Source organism: Embiotoca jacksoni, unplaced genomic scaffold (genome assembly GCF_022577435.1).
Source record: "Embiotoca jacksoni isolate LCO1_2020_lvr unplaced genomic scaffold, fEmbJac1.0.p SCAF_8, whole genome shotgun sequence".
In the NCBI taxonomy this organism is placed as follows: Eukaryota; Metazoa; Chordata; class Actinopteri; family Embiotocidae; genus Embiotoca; species Embiotoca jacksoni.
In genome coordinates, this window is record NW_027185436.1 from 7400001 (window position 1) to 7424389 (window position 24389).

Sequence of the window (24389 nt, forward strand, 5' to 3'; positions counted from 1 at the left end):
CATGCTCTTCTGAACAAGAATTTGTGCAGTTCTGACAAGAAAAGACGACAAGAACTAAAAACAATCAACAGAAATTGAATGAAACATCTCGTGTTTCACTGTTTGAAATTTCCATGCAAAACCCAGCACAGCAACTGTAATCAGAGATGCCACTAAAATCTCCTGTCTTGTTTTACCATGGCAGAATATGTGTATGTGCACAAGGATAAACCGAGAGTAGTATCTCCTGATATACCTGCAGGCTGGTAGATCAGCTTTTCTCGTGACCTGATACTTTTCTCTGCATTTCTATAGCTTAAAGGCTGCGAGAACAGACATGCTCCATTCAAAAGAACAGCCGTATTGACTGAAACAGTGATGGGGGAAATATCATGATTTGGTCAGGCACCCAACACAAGTTTGTTTGTCTTATCTACACATTTGATCTGTTTTGGAGACAAGGTTGTGTTGAATGGCTCTTTGTGATCGACCACTATAGCCTATGGCTTACATCCTGGGCCTGCAGGGTGGGTGGGCAGGCACACAATCAGATAGGTTCGATTGAACACTCAACGCCACTCAATGGAGTCATGTTCCTCTCGGTTTAAACACGACAAGCCAGATCTATGGTGTGTTTCAATACAGGAAACACCCTGCCATCACATCTATCCACACCACAGTGACACGTCTTTTCTGCACATCACAAAGAGGAAGAAGTGCAACATTCACCGCACTGCCAAAAATCAGTAATTGAGGACATGTTCATGCTGTTAGAAACCATGACTCGGTGTTCTTAGTTTGGCCGCACTCTGATGTTCATATTAATGAACATATTGTAAATAAAAGAAACTGGAAACAACAGATGGTGTGACAAAGTGTTATATTATGCAGCCATATTGTAATATACCTTGTTTTAAAGCTCCCAGTTGAGTTGTAGCGAGCGTTGGTGCCAAAAGGAGTCAAGCCAAAGAAATACAGCATTTGTGTTAAATGTATGAGGTTTACTAGTCTCTTAGTGACAAAGACATTACATTTATTATATTTGATATACCACTGTGGCACTATGAGAGCCCAATATGGAAAAAAGCTTCTATCTCAATCAATTTTATCTTATTATATGATGAGAATAATATGGATATTGTAATTTAGGACAATTTCTGGAAATACAGCTCACTTAATTTATTTATCTGATCAGTTTGTTTTTGGAAAAGTTAGTAAATTGAATAAAATGATTTCATCAAAACAATGGAAATGTCCAGTATCGTCAACATACAATGTCAGAAAACAGTAAAAAAAAAAAAAAAAAAAAAAAAAACATTTGTATATTCCCACAAACTGAGGTGATGTATTTCAGTATATTGATATATAAAAGTCCAGAAACTCACCATCATATATGACAAACAAAAGCATCACATCCTCATAACAGAGACGCTTTTAGCCGGTCTAAAGGACTTGAATGGTTAATTGATAATCGGGTTGTTGCCAGTTAATTTTCAGTGGGTCACTGAACAGATTAATCCAATAATTGTTTCAGTCCCAGTCCTAACTTCCCAGCTGATCCCTTTCTCATCATTAAACTGCGGACTCCGGCAGGCATCTGACGCCAACAAAAACAAAGAAAACCTGAGTCAGAGAATCCGGCTTCTCATAGATCACATCTTCATCTGACCACAAAGTCATCTGACTCCCAGCACATGCCTGACCCACCGACACCTGATCCACAGAATCCAGCCCAAAACCCTGATAGTAGATACCAGAGAGGGACACATACGCACACCAGTCCTTTAGCATAGCGTGTCTTGAACCTGAGGCAACGTGTGGATACATGCGTGACACTGAGAGGTTATGTGTGCAGTGCATGGTTTCCTGTGTGCACACACACCTGCATCCTTGTGTGCAAGTGTTGGTATATGGATGTGTGTGAGTATAACTTTATATAAACCATCTACAATTTCCAGATAACAGTCATATTGCCATAAAAGCTTGTCAAAAGCTTGTTATCTCTCACATATTTGTTCATCAAACTCCACCATGAAACTCCTCAGAGGTGGATAAAGTTACATCATCTGACAGGTAATAAAATACACTGTTTGTTCCCTTATACAAATGGCTGCAATACAGGTGCGCTCCTCTCTGTCCGTTTGAGAGATAGCTATCAGTTAAAAGGGTAACCAAAGCCTCTTCACTTGTCGGGTTCCCTCCCCTTTTCTCTGCATTCAGCTCTTCATTATGTCCCACTGAGAATAATATCTCCTTTTAGCTCTGTTTACTTGAAGCATATGGTAGGCCTACTGTAGTCAGCAAGCTGCTCCTGTGACTAACCTTCCCACTATGGTTTTGTTGCTGCACTCTTATGACCACATCTTATGATGACGGTATTTAAGGACGTCTGAACCATGAGCTGAACTCATGATGACAGCGGTTTGGTCTAAAAGAGGAAGGCAGCAGTCATCTGTGAGAAGAGGAAAGACACACAGGGCAAAAACGGTATTAATGCTTCTATTGATTACAATCCTGCCATCCGCTTCTGCACCCTCCTTAGATGTAACACAATGCATCCCAGGGAATGAATAACCATTGCTAATGGCTATAAAAAGCTCCTGAGAATCGGCTAACATTCTAGCCAGTAAAATCGATATCTCCCCCGACCACAATCTTTATTTAATCTCAATATAGTGGCACAAGAAATTAAGGATAAACAGCGGATGAGAAATTGCTCAGTCAGAACTGAATGGGAGACTTTGTTCCTTTTGGATTATCCTAAATTGAATGAAGCTCTGCCACTGCCTCTTAGTACCTTCCCAAAGTTTGCTCACTCCACCAGCATGTTAACTGGTTGAGACTCTCTGTTGCTATCCAGGCCGGTACTCTGGATAAAAATAGCGCCACTTTTCCTCTGTTGTGTCCGACTGACTCCAATCATTCGCAGAGGACTTCAAAAAACAATTAATTAATTAAAAGCAACTCCCGTGTGCTCTCCCCTTCCATTCAGTTGACGATAGAGTCACAGCCCAGGCAGTATTTACTATAGTAATTAGCCTGCTGTTACAAGCGTGGAAATCACCGTGATGAAGGAATAACTATCTGACTGCCTCCAGGGTGGGACAGAAAATGAGAGCACTCGAATAGAAAGTCATGCCTTATTATGTAAGCGGTGGAGGTAAGAAATACGGCCTCCCCAGGTAATTGAGGCCACGTAGGCTGCTTCTTACAGACAAGGACTGAGATGCTGCTGTAAAGTAAAAGTGAAAAGGCCCTCTGTAATCAGCATGCCGTAATGAAATATGAACTATAAAATATTTAAAATATGAAATTGTGAGCATGTTACACTATAGGTGAATGAGTTGCCTCCATAAAATGTAAATACCATGCTTGAACGTGGTGCTTAAATGGCAAGCATGACTGCACCACATATGCGCAAAGTTACAGCCGATGTGTGCAACTCAAAGCGTGTAGCCATGTTAAGGTCGCAGGAAAAAGATGGAATCCCATCTGTGCATTAAATTTAACTTGAGGATGTATTTCAAATCTCTCATTCACTTGCTCAGCTGTCACAGGTTTATCAGCTTTAGGCTTTTCTCTATTGAGTTCACATATGTGTTTGGTTGTGCATGTGTCTGCATTTGAGGGCGTGTGTGTGTGTGTGTGTGTGTGTGTGTGTGTGTGTGTGTGTGTGTGTGTGTGTGTGTGTGTGTGTGTGTGTGTGTGTGTGTGTGTGTGTGTGTGTGTGTGAGAAGTGCATGTGTACATATGTAAACACACATAAATGATCCAATGATTGGTAACAACATCCTCATTCTTCACAGTTTTGTAATGACATCAAATATCTTTGTCTGTCTGTGACTGATCATTTACTAAAGTCTGGGTCACCAGAGTTACGCAGCTTGACTAACACAAAGCAAACACACTCACTCACAGACAAACACACTTGCAAGCTCACACAAAGTCCTTCACCTGTTAATATGTGAAACAAATGACTGCTGCAGCGGCACCAGAGTGAACACACCACCATGTCCCATCTTATCAGCTGGCTGCATGAAAAGCTGTTTGTTCTAGATAGAGTCTGCAACAATCAACCAGTCTGCTGCAGGGAATTCGGCTGGCCCTGGATGACTGCACCTCACAGGACTGAAGAGGAAGGCGAAATCCAGCTCCACATGGGGGAAAGATGAAGATCAAAGTCATCAGGTACACACCGAATGACAACAATAGGCCTACAGCACAGGATCAGCTCAACACAACCAAACTCCCAATCTTATCTAGGTCAGAGCTACACCTCCAAAGATTCATCCCACCTCCTTTCCTGGCTTTGTGATTTCTTTGTTGTCGTGTGTGATGTAATGTAGTGTAATTTTGCAGTGTAAAGTCAAGATGGAGACCGGGTAGTAGAGACACGAGTCTCCTTTCTGCACACACTCAGTCACAGCACCACTGCTTTCTTTAATAACTTAGGAGGAAGCAAAAAATAATGCTCTAAAACTCTGTGATTTTTGTAATTACCAGTGTATTTAACCTTTTAATACAAGTTTAAAACCAGCTGAACACCTGATCAAGAGCACTACAATTTCCTGATATGAATATGCATTAAAACCGAAACACAAAACATCACTAAAAGAAATTAAATCAGTCACGCAAAGTTGTAAAAAGAGCCATTCCTTGTTTAGAAGACCCACCTACCCCATGTAAATGATTAACAGACAGTCGATCCAGATAGTCTCACCTGCCACCCAGTGTTCCTATCTGGTTACCAGGGTAGCATTACTAGACTAGCTAACATTACTAGATCTCACATGCACTATGACACAAACCCGCACAAAAGGAAAAAGCAAGACAGGGAGGAGGAGAGAAACCGAAGAGGGTGACTAATGAATTGGCTGTCTTCTGTTTTTCCTACCTGTTGAGCAGCTGGAAACAGCAGTTTAAAACCTCTATGCAAACAGGGTTTAATACTGAAAAAAATGATTTTAATAATCTTCCAAAAGAAAACAAGAATAATTCTCTGTGAGGATGTTTGACCAGTTTTGACTCTTCAAACTCTTCAGAGGAGCTGGGCACAAAGCCATGCCTCCTCACTCAGACTCCAAATTCAATTAAATAACCAAGAGTTCAATTGCTGTATAATACCACAATCAATAAACAGAACATTTGTTGTTGTTTTTGGATGGAATTAAACAGATCCCACAAGCAGAACATAGAGAGAAGTTATCAGTGAAACAGATGAGATGGACCAAGATTAGTTTAGGATGGGAGTAGATCAAAAGACACAACATTTCAGTATGCAGCTGCTGCACTGCCCAATCAAACCAAACTACTCCCAGACCAAAACAGGCCTCATTGCAGAATTCTCAGTCTCTACACACACTAATTTATGCAAGAGTGCATACATACACAAACAAGACAGAAGCTGGAATTCATGCACAGAGTCTCGCACACCTTCACAAACTATAGAAGCATTCACCTTCTGAATAATCCAGTCAGCAAACCTTAACAGGTTTAGAAAAGCAAATAGTCTTTTTAACAAATAACGTAAAAAGGCCCCCAGTTGACTGTGATGAATGAATCAACCCAAGCATGCTGGGAACATTATCAGAATGGGGGGATGAATGAATACATTATCATGCATGGCACAACTTCTCTTTTCCTGCCTCACAGCTTGTCAGTCTTCCTGTCTATCAACCTCCTTGCCTGATTACCTGCTCACATACTGAACCCCCTTTTGTCCAGATTAAAGGGGGATGGATGGGGCGAGGTGAAATATTATTTATTTTCACAAGAATTTATTTTGAAAAGGAGATGCGCTGAGTTTCTTTGCTCTGTGTGCGTCAAAGCCTCACTGCCTGCCTCCATTGCTAACCGTCCAGGCTCTTTCTTTTACCCTGTTTGACAGGCTCCACTCCACCTGTCTTCTTTAATATCCCAGCTACCTCCGTGAGTCCGTGCATTCCCCCAAGCCCTCTAACCTACTGGATATCTGCATAACTGTCTGACTGTCAGCCGTTTGTCTATATTCCAAAATTATCCCTCCTGTCTCCTACAAATTATATTTCTATACAACTAATTTGAACTAACACATATGTTTTGTAAGAAGCTTTTACTTGTGTAACATTTCTATAAAGAGGTAATGTCAGTGATTTGAAACTGGATGTTTGTATCTTGACAAATAAATAAAAGAATGGTTTGATATTTTCATAAATGCATTTATTTACTTTCTACAGCAGCTAGTTAGTTTATCAAAAATACTGTAACCAAATCTGACAAACAGCACCTCATAAGGCTCTCACAATTATATTTTGTTTGTTAACCTGTACACAAAATAAAGTGTTTGGCTTAGTTACTCCTCCTGGCAACAAAACGGTCAGGCACATGATTCATTATTTTGACACTAATGTTTTTCTAAAGTTTAAATTAATTTGTGTTACCTTGTCAGAGAGCCAGTCAGGCTGTTTCTCATATTCTCAGTATTTGTGCTAAGCAAAGCAACCAGCTGGGTCTACCTTCTTTTTTACTGCACACCCGAGAATGGAGTTTGTTTTTTTTCATCTGACATTTAGCTTAAAAGCAAATGCTGAACTTTTACTTTAACATTTTGATAGTTATCTTTAGGCAACTTGGACTTGCTAAAAGCATGGTATTGGAAGTCAGCTGACATGAAGTATGAGTTTTAACTGTTACGTGTTTCGTAGCCTAAACCTTACATCACGTGTGCTACAGAAGCTGATCCTTGATGCTGGCTTCAAAATCTTGGCTTTGCATCATTCACCATCACCTTCTTTCGGTAACTTCCGTGCAGTATATAAATGTTGATTTTCTTGGTTGCAAAAAAAAAATTCACCATTAATTTAAATTTAGGCTTCAATTACATTTCTTCCACAAGGTATTTGGCAAATGAAAAGTATTTCAATGTATTTCAATGGAGATAGGATTGCCTCCCTACCTGTCTACCTGCCAGTTTGTCTCTTCATTTGCCTATTAGGCTTTCTTCCTCCCAGTGTCAACTCAGGCTGCTGTCACACCATACATTTAATCAGTCCAGCAGCCCTGACTATACCGAGCCGTCTCCCTGTGCTGACTGAACAGTGTGTGTGTGTGTGTGTGTGTGTGTGTGTGTGTGTGTGTGTGTGTGTGTGTGTGTGTGTGTGTGTGTGTGTGTGTGTGTGTGTGTGTGTGTGATGTGAGTGGGCCTTTGTGAGGCCTCCACTCAGCAGAGTGATGATAAGTACTCCCAGCCCAGCGCTCTGCATGAGCTGATGGACAGACAGGCCAAGAACACTGGGAGCCTTGTGGTAAGGCATACGTGTGTGTGTGTGTGTGTGTGTGTGTGTGTGTGTGTGTGTGTGTGTGTGTGTGTGTGTGTGTGTGTGTGCGTGTGTGTGTGTGTGTGTGTGTGTGTGTGTGTGTGTGTGTGTGCGCGTGTGTGTGTGTGTGTGTGTGTGTGTGTGTGTGTGTGTGTGTGTGTGTGTGTGTGTGTGTGTGTGTGTGGGTGGGTGGGTGTGCGCGCGCGGGTGTGTGTGTGCGTGTATTGTGATGTAAAGAGGAACGAAGTAAGGCACTGGCTGGTTTGTGTGTGTGGTGTGTGAGCCTGTGTTTGAGCCTGTGTATGTGTGTGTGTGTGTGTGTGTGTGTGTGTGTGTGTGTGTGTGTGTGTGTGCGTGTGTGTGTGTGCATGCGTGCGTGCGTGCGTGCGTGTGCGTGTGTGTGTGTGTGTGTGCGTGTGTGTAAAGGTGGCGGGGGGGGGGGGGGGGTCAACAGCCACACCACCAGGCCTTGCCACATGGCTGCAATTTGTTCATTAGCTATGTAATAAATGTACACACACACACACAGAGGTAATATTGTTCAGAGTTCTGCCTGATTGGATTCTGAAATAGAGGACCCTCCGGGGATTCACTTGTAGTCTGCAAGCCACTGTGACCAGCAGAAGAATCATTTCTTAAGGGTTGAAACATACTCTGAAGGGGGCACATGTCTGTATTTTTGTATTTGCTGGAAGAAACGCTGTGAATATAAACGAAGATAATGTTGTTTGTGTAAGGTTTTGGATTCTAGTGACTAATGTCATCTCTGTTTTGATTGCTTTCACATGGCAGGATAAAAATATATTTCCTTTTTCATGTCTATGTGCCAAAATAACTAGAGGTAATTGTACAACTTTAATAGTCACATGGAAATAATTGATATTCACCAAGGGCCAATTACTGCAAATCTACGATCATCATCCTGTGTCAGATGAGCTCAGGACGGTTGTTACAAATTACTTGCTGTCAAGGATATCAGCTGACAGTTGTTTAAGCTGAGTTTTTCCTGCCAGGCGTATGTCCAGCTAATACATGTTTGCATCATGATCTTGTAAGCAATATTAAATTATGTGAAACAACATCCCTGCTGACAGATAACTTGACCCAAAATGTTGCTGAGGAGAAAATCCTGAAACATGGATAATAAACTGAATCTGTCCAGCCTCGTTTGGCCTGCGTGTGGAAACCAGCAGCAGAGCTCCGGAGAAGAAGCTGCTTGTTCCACATTCAACGAGGCTTATAGCCTCTGGGAGAGTATGACTGCTGCTCTGCCCTGAGCATACAGATCACCTTACACACTGGCTTTCCTCTGCTTTGATGACTGATGCACACACACGCACATCCACACACACACACACACACACACATACATGCAGCCAAGCATGCCTTCTTCCACAGATACTCAGGAGCATTAAAATGCTGAATTTGCACACACAGACACACATACCCCTTCACCCCATCCCCCACCTGGATTAATTCACCTGCTGCACCTGAGAATGCGACCGCTATGATGTCACCTACAATCCCATCACTTCAAAGGCACAAAAGAACCTCGGTGCCATCAGCACAAAGAGCAAACACTCCCTCTCACTTCTTCCTTTGTCCCTCTGTCCCCTAATGGTAATTCCCCTGCAGAAAGTCCATACATGGCGAAGGGAGAATTACACAGTGTACTCTACAATCAGGTATTCTTGGGTTTCTGCCCACTGGCACCCATTGCGTGCACCACTGCAACAATGACATACTTTCTTTATCACGCCTCAGTCTTACTGACGTGAAAGAAACTGCCCTAGTGCATGAATTGATGTGCACTTAAATGTGTCGTGTGTGTTGTGTGTGTGCGTGTGATAGTTTGAGTGTAATTGTGTACACGCATCTGAGTGAAAGGTGGCCGACTGTAGTGAGAATCCCATGATTACTGTGCTGCCAGTTGCCAGCTCTCCAAAAACTCCCAACGGAAGTACTCACAAGCAGGGTATGATGTGATGAGACAAGGCGATAATACAACCACCACATTAGTGCACGGTTAGCCATTAAAAGACCCAAATGAGATTATGAGGTCATATGGGAGGTGCAAAGCCTATAGCCAAAACAAGAACCACTTCTGTGTAAGTAACAGCGCATGTTCAGGATTCCTTCAGCACAGAGCAGAAAAAATCTAAATGTGGAGAGAAAGAAAGCAGAACCGGAGAAGGAGGACAGACAGTATGACAAGCAGTGAGGGACAAAGCTTGATAGCGAGAGGTTTTTCCTGCTTTGCAAATTTCCACATTGCTCAATTTTTGTTGTAATCTATTATTGAATAACATGAATTTAGCCTGATTTACCATCAAATCATCCAACTGAGCATGAAACAGGAGGCCAGAGCCCATCTTCCATCTCAGCTCAGTGGAAGGTTTTTTTTCCATTGTAGAGCAAGGTGAAATAACAGCAGCTGTATGTACTGTAACATGCTGGAGATGCACCAGCCCCATGAGCACGCTATTCACAAGATGATGACTACTGTGAAAATATTCTTCTGCTCTCTTTAGGAAGGAGGGAGCAGAGAGATGGAGGGGGTGGGGTAGGGTGGGGGCAGTTTATGTTATGTGTGACAGAAACTGAAGAGATACACACAGAAGGAGATAGAGAATTCACCACTGAGATTAAAATGGAATCCATTTTGGTTCTTGAAGCACTCTCATCCACAGCGTGAGGACCTGTTTGGCGTGTTAGCCTCCCTTTGCTCTTTCACTCACTTCCCCTCTTTTCCTCCTCTGCCTTCCCCACGCTGCACGCTTTATATCATTTCTTCCTTTCCTCCAAACTGTAGTCACACCTCCTTCCTCTCCTCTCCTCCTCTTCTTCCTCTCACTTTTCCTCTCTCTAGGCAGCCAGGCACCCCAACACTGTCTCAGGTCCTGAAACTATGGCAACGGAATGAGAGAGCAAGCGCTCTCTATGATTAATAGATGAGAGATGCAGTGCCAATCGCTGGGGCCTGGGGAGGAGGGACAGATGCACTCGAACAACGCCACGCAAACATGCACACATAGTCGCAGAGAGTACACACAATAAGTGCACACTCTAAAGCCCCCTCCCACCATTAGCCGCCCTCTGTGCGTTGTGGCACTGTAAACACAGAAAAACAGGAAAGGGTCTGACTTACGCACCACACTGAGACACAGACACATACATTATCAGTAGTGTTCAGGGCTAAAGGAGCAAATGAAGAGGCGGCAGAGTTTTCCTCATGCTTAACATCCACATGACAAACACTTCCTTATTGGCTCCAAGCAAGCGAACCAACCACAGAAACAACCACAGCAACAGTAGCGGATGCGGCTCTAATGAGTCTTAACAGACTGTGGTTGTGTCTATGACTCACAGCTGGCTTGTTTCACCTGTAAAAGCACAACAGCAGGATGGGAACTAGGACATCATATTTTAACACTGTGTACCATGATTTACATCATACTGATCTGTACTACAAGACTTTGCTCTTTTCAAGGCCAGTCATTCATCCATCTCCCAGGCAATCAAACAAAGGCCTGCTGCTTTTGGATTATCCCTGCAAATGCGTTTCCTTTCTGTTCCATTTGAATAATGACAGGCAACCAAACTCAGCTGTGACAAAGGTATTATGACATGTTAATGTCGCATATATTAAGTATTCAAAGCAAAAACAAAATGTGATGTCATAAGCTGATTTTAAACAATGGGTTTTCATTTAGCATGTAGCAAAGTTTGGCTCCTCAACCGTCTCCTCCTAGATGGGCTGGCTATCACTTTCTAATTCACTTAATTTCTAACAACAAAGCCTTGCCAAGGACCAACAGCCAAAACACCAACAGACACCAGCTTCCTTGGTCCTTCATGCCTCTGGCTTTTTTGGCATACAATACAAAACATGCTCAATCAATTATGCTCATGTAATGAAGAGTGCTTAAGACATGGTTGGTTAATTCAATGGAAGCTCTGCGGAGTCATTTTTATGGAGCAACAAGGGTGAAGGCTAAGTGAGAGAAAGCAGCCAGTTCAGAGCAACTCGACGAAACTTGGAAACTGCACTGCCGTGCATCCATGCAGGCGTGTGTGTGCAGGAACAACACGCTAAAAGCAAGTGATAACTGAGCGATTACATTCTCAATGAGCCATGCTGTGAATAGAACATACTGGACTGGACTGTGTGGTGATATATAAGGTGCCTCTAGTGGGCTGAATATAATTTATCATCTCTTATAAACAGCGGTTGATATGCTCCAACTTGACTGGAAAGGATGGGCTGAGCAGGTAAGAAAATCAAATATATAAACAAAGCTGATAAATTAAAATTTAGACAAAGGTCAGCCATCTCCTCTCACATACTGTATAATATTATTCAGTATGTTTTCTTAGATAAACTGAAAGGAATTTATCAAATAATGAATTCAACTTCAGAGGGTCAGAGAAATCATAGCCAACAAAAATTATGAGAGATGGAGCAGCAGCAGGTTAAGTAGAAAAATATTCATACAGAGGGGGCTGTTGTGTAATTTGTTACAGCATGTTAGACTATCTTCCTGTTTCTTTTTTCACCTTCTGAATCACAGCAGACTCCCACTGAATCTGAAAACAGAGCCAACTTGCGTACAGCTAAAATCAGAAAACGTGCCATGTAACATCTGTGATGGACATAAAAGTAGGAGGTTCTTTGATTATGCTGACCTGCATTTCTACAACAAAATGTGCAAAAACACATAAACAAACACAGGACTATTTTTTTCTCCCCTACTGTGTTTCACTACCGGAGGAGGTTTGTCATTTAGCGTTAAAGTAGTGCAATTGAAGCAGCAGCAATTTAGAAAGATGTGAAAATGGGAAAATAGGTTAAGCATCAATAAATCACATCCAAATGAGTGAGATGGGTTTGATGCTTTCTTGTACTCTAATTGTTTAAAAAAAAAAAAAACAGCCCACACACACCAGGGACGTGCATCAATAAAACATGGCTTTTATAAAATATGCATAAATACACACACTATTTAATGCCGGGTATTGACACTGACTGAATGAGGACCGGTGGTTAACAGCAGCTGACTGGTCTCATTGTTTATAATAGAAGGCCAATTCATTTGAATAGGAGCAAAGCCGTCTATCAATTATTCAGAGCCACTGTATTCAAGCAGCATGTGCATCTGTCCTTAGCTGGCAAAAGGTAAATACTAACTCTCTCTCTCTCTCACACACACACACACACACACACACACACACACACACACAAACACACACACACACACACACAAACACACACTGTGACAAATTCACATCAGTCACACACAATGCCATCCCCATTGCTATTGTTAGGGGATCGGCGGATCAAACGCTCCACGGAGCATTGCTCCAAATACAAGCAACAACTCTGGTCGCTCCGCTCTATTCAGCTTCTGCAGGAGGACAACAGGCAGGCTGTTGTCACAAAGGTAATCATGCTGTAATTCATGTATCAGCACCACAACATGTCAGTGTATATAGTGTTAACAGCAGGATTATCACTCTGGTTTGTGTTGTTGTAGCCTTCATGAAACACTGTGGTGGGATTTACAGCCTGTGCAACATCTCAAAAAATGCCTCCAGGACATTGGAATGCCTCGAGGCTAATGTTGAGGAGGAACAGTGGTAAAATGTTAAAACATTCTGCCATTTCACTTTTAAGATTTGTGTGTAATCCCTTGCACAGCGGTTTATACGCACTCCAAAAAACATAAGGTCACAGATGAAACAACACGCACAGAGAACGACCAAATATTTCCAGTCATTTCAGGAAAAACAGATGAACTAAAACCCTTTCCTCTCAGAGCCGGTCAAGTCTTTCTATCTCTGCTACTACAATTATGTTTCCAAAACACCATGTGCTGCTGCTGAAAATCAGCTGACAAGAGGCATATTTTGCTGTGTGCATTCAATAGTGCTTAGATTCTCCCTTGCACACTTCCAAATCTTTAACCTACATTTAGAGTTTCCAAATCCTTTTCCCAGTGCCTCTGGGGGATATTTACCAAGAAGAGGAGAGGAGAGGAGAGGAGAGGAGAGGAGAGGAGAGGAGAGGAGAGGAGATGAGATGAGAGGAGAGGAGAGGGGCAACCACAGAGGGACTGGGTGTTGGCAGTCGGGCTGCTGGATGTGGTTTGTGAGGCCTCTATCTTTCCTCCAAGCTTGTTTAAGCAGTAATGTGCAGCAGCTCTTCATCTAATGGCAAACCCACTTCTGAGACAGATGCTCCTGGTCAGAATTACAAACATTTGATTGATCATTTGGACTTGAGTAATAGTGACCACCCCGCCTGGTAGCTTAAATTCCCTGAACACACCCTAATCAAGTGTGTGTGCATAAGTGTGCATGTGTGAAACACAGAGAGAAAAAGTCTCAGCATATCACACCCCTCTCATTCAGATAAGAGTTTTAGAAAGCATGAAAATGAGATTGTAAACAGAATCTGCATCATTACTCTTCCCTGTAAATTGCTATTTTAAATCAAAATCGTAAGTAATTTGAATACATGGCAAATGAAAATCCCGTCATGCACTGTGATAATGAGACAAGCAGTGTCACGCGTTTTCATAACAAATCACGCATTAATATGTTAATAAGCTAAATTAATTGCTGAATCTTTTCATTTTATATTAAATCTACAACTGGTGAGTTTCTGTCTGTAGTTTTCTCACATCTTTGGAGAGGCAAAAAAAAATCCGAGGACCAGGAGGACAACGGTCAGTCCAGTCCTGTAAATTCCAATAAGCACATTTTTTAATTGCCGTTCACGTACCTGCAACTCGGTATTGTAGGCTATACTGACGTTGTTATGCTTAGTGTTTAGATTCAGTGTGATCCAAAATAGGCCCCCCGAGATTTACACTTCTTTATTATATATGGGTAAACAGCATATGAAGGATTACGCACGAAATGATGGTCTGTTTATGTCGGCAAGAGGTATTCTTCGCATATAAGCATCGCAGTTCTCAGACGAAGTTTAAAACTGGTAGCTTCTTAAGTATAAGTTTGAGAATGCTGTTGAAATAAGTGAAAACACAGTAACTTGTTAAAGTATAACCTCGTGAAGCATGTGCACTTGTCGCCCTGCAGCCTGGCTGTACAGAAAACAAACCTCCGGGGCTGGAGAGGGACCGGTAGAGGCTATAAGCGCATAAAGTTTGAAATAAACAATGAAATCTTACCTTCAGCTCATGAATGGATATGCCTCGGAGTGGTTTTACAGCTGTGCCTTTTAGTAATCCATGAGATATGTCTCTCAAAAGCAGTTCGGATGGTGCTCGTTTCAGAATAACAATACGAGCGCTACTTTTCTCTTGCGCTTCTTTTTGTTACATGCCGCGCTCAAATCACACCTCTTCAAATCGGAATATCCATCGGAAATCCACACTAGAGAGAGAAAAAACGACGTTTTGCCTCTTAAACTCCCCTCAGGTAAACTGAACGGACGGAACCAACCGGGTGTCCCAGTTCTAGCTACGGAGCTGAACGCAGTACCTTCCACAAAAGCCGACGGTCATCCTATTTGGAGATGAAGCTTCTTACCAGACTGGAGCGGAGCGCAGCGATCCCAGCTGTCACCCACCAGCTACACACAAGCTCTCTCTCACACATTCATAGGGAGGAGCTACGTCTATGAAACGGGAGCTATTGTGTCAATGGGTGCCAGTTATGGACAACTGTAGCTATTTCTATTTTTACGCAGCGGCATTTCATAAGAATGCGCGTTGGAGAAGGAGAAAGCTTGAACGCTATTAATAGTGACGACACAGAAAAAAGGAAAATGTTAAGCAATTATTGGGAATTCAATTAAGATTAACTGGCATTTTGTAGACATGCAGGACAGTCTGTTGGCTTCGTGTCATGCAAACTGTCGCTGGTCATTTTGAGGACACAATAAAGATGCAGGTCCTCCTTCATGCCACCCGCATTACCCCAGTTTGTGCCGATTTGAATCAGAATGTGGTCAGGTTCAAAGCCTCTCTTGTCTCTTGTCTGTTGTCTGTAGTCTGTGATCCCAAGACCGCCCTTCCTACCCTGGTGGTCCCTCATGGTCCCAGGTTGGCACGCGCGCACGCGCACACACAGAAACACGTGCTTAACGGTCACTGGGTTTTTACGAATGAGACTTTACTTGGACGTCATCTCATCAGAGGAACCATCAGGTAAATTCCAAAAACTACACAAAACTTCAGAAAGTTGTTTAAATTTAAGGTACATTTACAGTCTGATGTTAATGATGCATGCGCCACATACTCTGTCTCCCTTACACACACACACACACACACACACACACACACACACACACACACACACACACACACAGCCTTAAACGAAGCCAAAATCAACATCAATCAGACAGATTAAAAACTGAAAACCTGCCACAAAGGACAAACATAACTACTTGCACATGCTCTCAGATACACAACCAGACAGTATATCACAGTGGGCACATCTAGATGTGTGGACATACAGTATGTTTAAGCTCCAGAGGGACTAAACTAATGTGTGTGAGGCTTTGGGCTTATCATTATATAATAACAAGCCACCTGTGACAGCAGCAGCAGTGTGTGTGCATGTGTGCGTGTGTTTGTCCTCCTATGCGGAGGCCTGTCAGGCACTAGCCTTCTTGTTACTGTATACCAGCTCTACAGTGCTGCCTCCACAGGCCCAATGCCAAACACTATACAGTGGTTCTTTTATGTAAACTAATGCCTTCCTGCCTGCCAACCCTTTCCTCATCTGTTATCATTTAATTTGCTTTTATTAACAAAACTAATTTACCATCATGCAATTCAACCATCATTCAGGGATGTGCACATGATGGAGAAAACATAATCACTGTTGTTTTCCTGCTGTTCACCCAGGTAGATTTGGATTTTCTTCGTGTGTTTGGTTAAAAATATCTTATCATAAATAGGCTTGAAATAAAATGTGAACTATATGCAAATACAAGCACTTCTTTGGCAATTAACTGCCTGCAATGCATACATATATATTACATCTCATCTTCGAGTATAATGTGCAGCAGGCTTGTTTGAGTTCATTAAAATTCTGTTTGAGAAACGTGTCTGAGTGCAAGTTAGCGTGTGCTGTTGACACATGCAGGTGAATCATTATGGAATCTATACACAAAACCCGATGAGAAAAGCATTTTCATCTGCTAACATCAATACTCGTGCAAATGCTGCAAGCCTCCAACCAAATTAAACTACATTCAACTCTTCTGTATTTCACACATTTACATTCTTTAATCTCTCCCTCGCTCTCTCTCACACTCTCAAACACACTTTGATGTGGAAGTACTGCAAAGTGTGGGAGGCAGGCAGGGTATAATTCGAGCTCAATAATGTCAAGATACACACCAGTTAGTTTGAACTCTGGAAATATGCTCGTGTCAGAGCTTATCTCGTTTATCTTGCTAAAGTTGTCCCGGGCGCATTAAGGACTCTGCATGGAGGAAAGGAGGTGGAAACGGAGCAACCATGACACCCCGGACTGGGACACAAACAGCAGGCACACAACAGCGATACTTCAGGGATTCAGTTCAGCTCATTCCCGAGCTTTTTTTTTTTTTATATCTCCTGACTGAATGACTATACAGCTCTTATGCCCACCTGTCCTTTCTCAAACCACTGGAACTTGATCTAAAACATTTCCTTCCCAGTGTCAAAGAACTCTTCTGTTCACTTTACTGGCTTCCAGTGATGTTTGACAACCAATTCTCACCTTTGTGCTGGGCAGGAAAGACCTTTAAAGAACTGAGACCACCTTAAATCAAAATTTTTGTCAGAGCAAAAATCTGTTTCCTGTTCCTCTGACATTTCAGCCCTCTTCTCCTCCTTTCCTTCCATCGATTAAAAGTCACACCTCATCAGTAGTCACTGAAGTACACCTTTAATGAAGTGAAAGTACCAATGAATGTAAAAATAATGCACTTCAAGTAAAAGTTTTGTTTTCAAAATCTTTCAAAAGCAAAAATACTTGTTCTGCAAGAAAACTGCTTGTGAGCGGCACATTACTTTACACAACAGTATTACAATGTTAACATTGCTGCACAAATGTTTAAGTAACATTTCACTATCAAAGTTGGTGGAGATCATTTTCACTACTTTATTGACAATTCAGTAGTTTAGCCGTCCGGCTCTCAATCTGGGGATCTAGCTCCTTGTGAGGGGTCATAAGTTAAATCTTAGGGGCCGTGAGATGATGAACACAGAAAGAAAGAAGTAAAGGTGTTGCTATTCACATTTGTATTCATTGCTTGGACTTTTCAGTGATCATTGCTTTTTTGAGATATCTTTAAAATAACATATGCAGGCCTGAAACAGTTTATTTTTTTAAATGAAACACACTGAAGGGGAAACTGTTTCTTTGGTGGAACTTCAAACATCTCATAAACAACTGAAAAGCCACGAAGGGCTCCAAACAAACATATTTTTTTGTAATGGATCACAAATCCAAACTGCTGGGAAGTGCTAACAGTGTACTGTATTTTATATGCACATCATGTGTTTACTCATCTGAAAAGAAACTACAGATGTCAGATAAATACTGTGGAGTATAAAGTACATCTCTTCCCCCATGAGATACAGTAAAGTAGAAGTACAAAGCAGTATAAAATAAAAAATACTCAAGTACAAATCACAAAAATTGTCTAATCTAGTATAATTATATTTAATCAATGTACTTGTGTAATTGCTGAGCTAAAATGTTCTGAACAGGTCCACATCTACTGATTCACATATACATAAGCACCCATACTTTGAAAACAACATACAGCTCATCGGTAATGGAAAAAGTACCGTGATCATTTACCAAAGTAGAAATATCAGCCTGTACAAATACAAGCAAAAAAAGTAAAAGTAGAAATACAAAAGTATTATCAGCCATATTCAATGTATCATATGGAGAGAGATGATTTTTAAACTGCTATCAATAATTTTTATTCATGTCTTATAAAGGACAAACGTGTCTGCAGCATTTAAATGTTGTAAAAGGTCAAGACAGAGATATTTTAAACATCTTTAAAATGCATCATATTTCTTGAGATAATCATATGTTTTGTGTGTAAAAGCTACAAAAGCAAATGCAGTAGTGAAATAATTGTAAGGTAAAATGCACAATGTTTCCATCTGAAATGTAGAACAGCAGTACAGTATGAAGTAGTTATATTATTATTATTATTATTATTATTATTATTACAAACACCTACTGTATTTAAAAAAAAATATTTACGTATTTAACCATATTTAAACACATATGCACTCTGAATCAGTAGTTTCCACTAAAGTCATAGATCTAAAAAAAAAAAAAAAAAATGCTTGTTAAGAAATAAGGCTACACACAGACCACCATCGTCCATGGTTTGGAGCCTGTAGGAGTTACAGGAGTTTTGTTTTGCCTCCATATCAAAATAAGCTGGCATGTCTATTCGAAGCCTGCTGAGCTGTGGTGTACCACTAGACCACTGGAGGAGCATCATTTGTTAAAACTGCCATTGCTGCTGCTGCCCGAGTCCTAATGACTGCTGCTCACCTGTGGATCATACAGACAGCCAAGAAAGAAGCAGAGCCCATTTACACCGGTAACTGCCATTGTACTGTGGCAGGCCACTCATTAAATCTGTCTGCTACCTCTCCTCTCGTACTTTAATGGGCAATGTAGCCTGTTTATTCTCCCCAAAGGGTGTAAAGTGGAAAATAGTAAATATGTCCTTAGATCTACGATTTGTGGCTAACATGCTGCTGATTGCAAAACCTTTCCTTATGTGACTTTGGGAACATAACGACTGTATCTGTATTCATAGCACAGACTGTGTTCAGCTGTTCCTGTCACCTTATAATTGATATTCACTTGTGGATCAGGCTGAAAGCAGACAGGAAAGTGGGGATTTTAAAGGATCAAGTTGAACACTGGTAAACAGCTACAGGCTTGAAAGTGATACTGTTGGCTTTTGGAAACATTGTTGAGGTTCAGTACACAGTTTTGTGATGCTGCAGCTCTTCCAGGAGCAGAGATGCAAACATATTACTCACAAAACATAAAAGTAGAGATCCATAGTTTAATTTTGTACATGTACATAAACAGTGAAATTAACTTGAGTAAAAGTAGGTCATTTAAGATGTGTTCAGACCGTAAGTTGTTGGCCTTTAAAAAAAAAGAAAAAAATAATAACATTTTGTGTGCATTAAATCACTATGGCTTATTGCATTAGGTCAATTTATTAACAGGACCATTTTTTTAAGATTTGAAATAAGATGAATAGTTAATCTAAAAAAAATCAACCTGCTTGGATTTAATATGTTGTAAAGTGTGCTGTAACATATGGCTGGGGGTGAAGACAAATACTTTAGCAAAACACTATTTACAATTTTTTTTTTTTTTTCATCTAATGCATCATCACAACAGGAGAGAAAAAGTATTTCTTTGTACTTTACTCTTGACAGATTTTCTTCTGGAAGTTCACTTAAAATATATGAAAATACTAATATTGAATAATGATTTTGTGTATTATTTTAAAAACAACATCAGTTTTCTTGTGTCCTGAATGATATTTTGTATAAAAGTGTAAAAGTATCCCAATTTGTTTAGGACATTTCTATCTCAAATTCCTTTTTGTGAAATACAACCTAAGTTATCACAAACTACTGCAGAATATGTATAATAGTAAAAAAAAAAAAAAATACAATTCATAAGCATCTCTAAATGTTTGTGTATAATCTCACAGACATTTTTTTTTATCATTTGTTTAAAAAAAAAAAAATGAGCCCAAGATAAGTGTACAAACTGCATAAAGCATGGAAAAATGAAGTGCTGACCACTGTGTTCCACAGTAAAACATTTTGATCAATGGTCCATGCTGGTGTAACCAGCTGTAATTTAGCACTTAGGCTGGATAGAGGGAAATTATTTATCTGTTGTCACTGACGTTTTTCACAGCAAAAACCAAAAGTCTGATCCTGGCTGAGGTTAATAAAACAAAATAAAACATGAATTAAACAGAACTCCAGAAATTATACGGTACAGTATCACTTTATATGTGTTTAAACAACAGGAATTGAAGTAATTCAGTTTTAACAGGAACTGTGCTTTTTAATAATAAGCACGCAGCACACAATTCAGAGGAATTATCATCTTACAGTAATTACAGTCAAAGCACATGAAAGCTATTATAATTATTGGTATATAGCAGATAGTGAGTAATACATGTGAAATAGAATATCCACAATTTGTCTGCATTGTTCATATTGGTGACACAAGTCTTGTTATTGACTAAAAATGCTAAAACTGCACAAAAACAACAACATTATTGGCAGTAATTCTGTGTATTTGTGGTGTATGTGTTCCGCATGATGTTATCTCGTCCTTGTGAGGTAACTGTCAAATACTTCAAACCAACAGAAATATTCAACAGATCCTGGATGATCGTGTGAGTTTCTGCATATAGGCAGGAATATAAAAAATTGAATAAACTGCACAGCTGTTGACCCTGAGCAGCAGAATAATGATCATCATATACCTGACAGTCATTTCTCACATGGAGATGTCACTCACACACACCCCTATGGGTGTATATCTGCACATTAACACAAGTTAACACACACACACGCAGACAGCGTTGGTGGTGATAGTATGATAATTGGAAACAATAGTAAGTATTGCAAGAAATGAAAAATGACCCAGTGTCACAGGAAGCTGGTTTACATTTTCTCAGAAGTGACAAGAAACACTTTCACAAAATTTTAATTGGTCTCCAAGAAAATTTTAGTTGACTCTTTGCTTTGTTTTTTACTCTATCAGCACTGTAACACTACTGTTAGCAAAAGCTTCAGGGTAACTGATTTGTATTCAGAGATGACTGATTGCTGTTAAACCTTCATGCAGCAACATAAACATCAGTAACGCTGCTTTCACCTGTAAACATAACAATAAGGGACAATTAGGCAACCCTTGTGCATGTGTGAACGATTTGAACAATTTAACAGTTTAACAATTTCTATGAGGATTTGTCATCATTAATTAAAGGTAACCTGCCAGCATATTTTTATCCTGCTATGTTGTTGTATATTGGCCTGAAGTTGGCCACCACCCTGCTCTGTTTATTTAGGCATGTCTAAACAATAGAGGTCCCATTATCTGTGATCCATTGTCTCAACTACTATCAGTGAATATTCCGTAATGTGAAAATGTGATTATATAATACAAGACACAAATTTATTCTCCTTTAGTCACTACGCTGCATATGTAGTGAGTAGATGCCAAAAACATTAAAAGGCTTTTTTAGAAATTGGCTCCGAGTGTAAGCTTATGTATTCAGTGTGTGTGTGTGTGTGTGTGTGTGTGTGTGTGTGTGTGTGTGTGTGTGTGTGTGTGTGTGTGTGTGTGTGTGTGTGTGTGTGTGTGTGTGTGTTGACCTGTAATGGCGACATAATATAAAGCATGGCTGAGTAAGGTATAGTAAAAAAGTACTGTAAGGCTGCACAGACACACACACACACACACACACACACACACACACACACGTGGCAGCCTGCTGGGCCTCGCCCCAGCCAGCTTCAGTTTCCACTGTGCATCCAGGTTTGCATGAAAGCCATGAATAAGTCAGCATTTCTGCATGATAGGTCTGTAACTAGGAGTGACAGTTAGAGAGCATAGTTGTTAGAATCTCAGATGGGATTCAGTGTGTGTGTGTGTGTGTGTGTGTGTGTGTGTGTGTGTGTGTGTGTGTGGATGGGTGGGGGACTGAGTGCTTGTGCGTGTGCGCCTGTGTCCTCCCCACTCCCTCATCTACATCACAAATGGACGTCATGCTGCTGATGAAAAGAGAGAGCGAGAGAGAGTTGACGTCAGCTGCACATGGCACCATCAGGTGAAGAACCACTGACAGTCCAAATGTCTAGTATTACTATCTATATCTATCTGTTTTTATTTATCTGTGATAAAATCATGTAAACATGACGTTCACTTGATAGTTGTTTTCTCAGAAAAAAAATGTATTATCCCATTTTTCAGCAAAAGGAAGTTGTTGTTGTCATGTCACCTAAATGAGGAACTTCAGTCGAGTCAGGTGGTTGTATTCAATGGTAGCAGGAGTTATACTGCCTTGAGCCTCAAATTTTGAACATTTTATCAGTGATGAATAAAGTCATAAGTCTTCAATTGCATACGAAGTCGCTTCCAGTTAATTGAATGGCCCTTCGATTAACTTTTTCTCCCACTTTTCTCCATTTTAATTAATTTCGTTAGGTTTTAAAGAATGTGGACTTGTTTTCCTGTTTGCTTCTGCGTGGTGGAGTTTATGCAAAGTACTACGATTTTGCAAATAAACTGTGCACCCCAAACCTCTTCTAAGACAGTAACATATTGCTGATCGTATCTGTTTTGAAATAAACTATTTCAAAAACTCTCCCGTTCTGCTACAGATGTTGGTTTTCCACTGTCATACATAAAACCAATGCAATGAAGATGTGTGATATTGCTTTGTATGCTGATTATTCATGTGTTAAATAGCTTTTTTTTAACGGGCTGGCACTAATTTCTTGGCCCTGCTCCTAAAGGCCCCATTCTCACAACAGACCAAAGCCCCTTCACAGCACTAAGCCAGACAAACTGGAAGGAACAGGCCAAACAAGCCTTCATCGATGTTCAGCTTCATCTATAGGCCACTCATCTGTTCTCCACCCCTCTTATCCCATAATAACTTTATGTCAGTTAAAACACAACTTCAGTAGCTTCACTTGTGCTGGTTTTGCTTAGAAAATACAAGTCTAATTAATATTCATTTCATCACAGTGATATCTATATTGTGTACACAAAACCGAGCCAAAATATTACGCCCACCCCTCTCTGATATGCAGCTGGTCCTTTGTGTGCAATCAAAACAACTCTGACCCATCGAGGCTGGGGCTCAAGACCTCTGAAGGGGCCCTGTGGTGTCTGGCACTCCGACTCCAAACGGATGATTTAAATCCTGAAAGTTGTGACTTATAGGCGCCATGGATCAGACTCTGTCTGCACATCCCCTAAAACCCTGCCTGCCTGTTAATGCTTTGCTCCTCTCTTGCCGTTTTGAAGATGCTCTGACCCAGTCGTCTGGCCACTGCAATTTGGTCCTGATCAAAGTCTCTCAGGTCTTTACAACTGCCCACCCGCATCAAGCATGCTGACTACAGGACCAGCTGTTCACTTAACATCTGATGTATCTCAGGATTTGACATGCGGCATTGTTATGGGATAATCATTATTTCCTTCAGCTGTGAGTGCTCATAATGATTTGCATCACCGGTGAAAGTTAATGCAACACCATGATAAACTGGACAGAAATATTCATATACATCATATTTTTCCTGCAAGAGGCTCGGCTGACCTTTGTCTCCTTGCTCTGTCTACATGAGCAAGCAGGATATTTGTGTACAGTACGGTGTACCTTGTTGCACCTACGAAGGCATATCAGGTGTTGAGTGAAATTGATTTTATGAGGAAATGATGCCGCAGAGCACAGCATCACTTTGAAGAACTACAATGGCATACAAAGTGGAAGCAGATGTTCCCCTGACATTGCATATTATCATTCCCATCTTCATCCTGGCCCGGCTGATCCAAATCCAAATCCAGTTCCAGATTTGACTCCAGTGTCTCTGCTCTCTCTCCCCAAGCTCCAGCTTTAACTTCACCTGGAGTATGGCAGCTGATTTAATGACATGTACACACTGATCCTCCTGAATAAGTAATGCCACCTTTGTTTACACACCCATAGGGCTCATTTATTTTTCAGTTCAAGGAATTTTCTGCTTTCCCCCTCACTGCGACTCCGCCTGCCTGTCCATGTCTCACTGTTTCCTAATAGTATGTTTTTTGGGCTTCAATCAGCTACATATTTGAGTATCATTACTAATAGAGTCATTCTTATCTTCTGTGAGGTCCTGAGAGGTTGCTTCTATTCAATTGTGGTTGTTTGTGGTTGCTTGGGGCGGAGTGGCTGGGATCATTGACACAATAGGAGGGAAAAGAATTGGTTGAAATTGGACTTGGCCTTCAACACAAAAAAATAACAACACAGGATTTGCATTTACTCTAGGCTTTGATAACACCTGGATAACTCAT

At 40.9% G+C, this 24389-nt stretch overlaps 1 protein-coding gene across 2 annotated transcripts in view; it reads right to left on the bottom strand.

The window, feature by feature from the left end:
- sema6a (sema domain, transmembrane domain (TM), and cytoplasmic domain, (semaphorin) 6A) overlaps positions 1-14860 on the bottom strand; it is a 106671-nt gene extending 91811 nt beyond the window's left edge. For both annotated transcript variants that reach the window (XM_069178005.1, XM_069178004.1), the window contains exon 1: positions 14468-14860. The gene's annotated coding sequence lies outside the window, so the exon portion shown is untranslated. The remainder of the gene's footprint in view (positions 1-14467) is intronic.
- Between the last annotated feature and the right edge of the window lie 9529 nt (positions 14861-24389).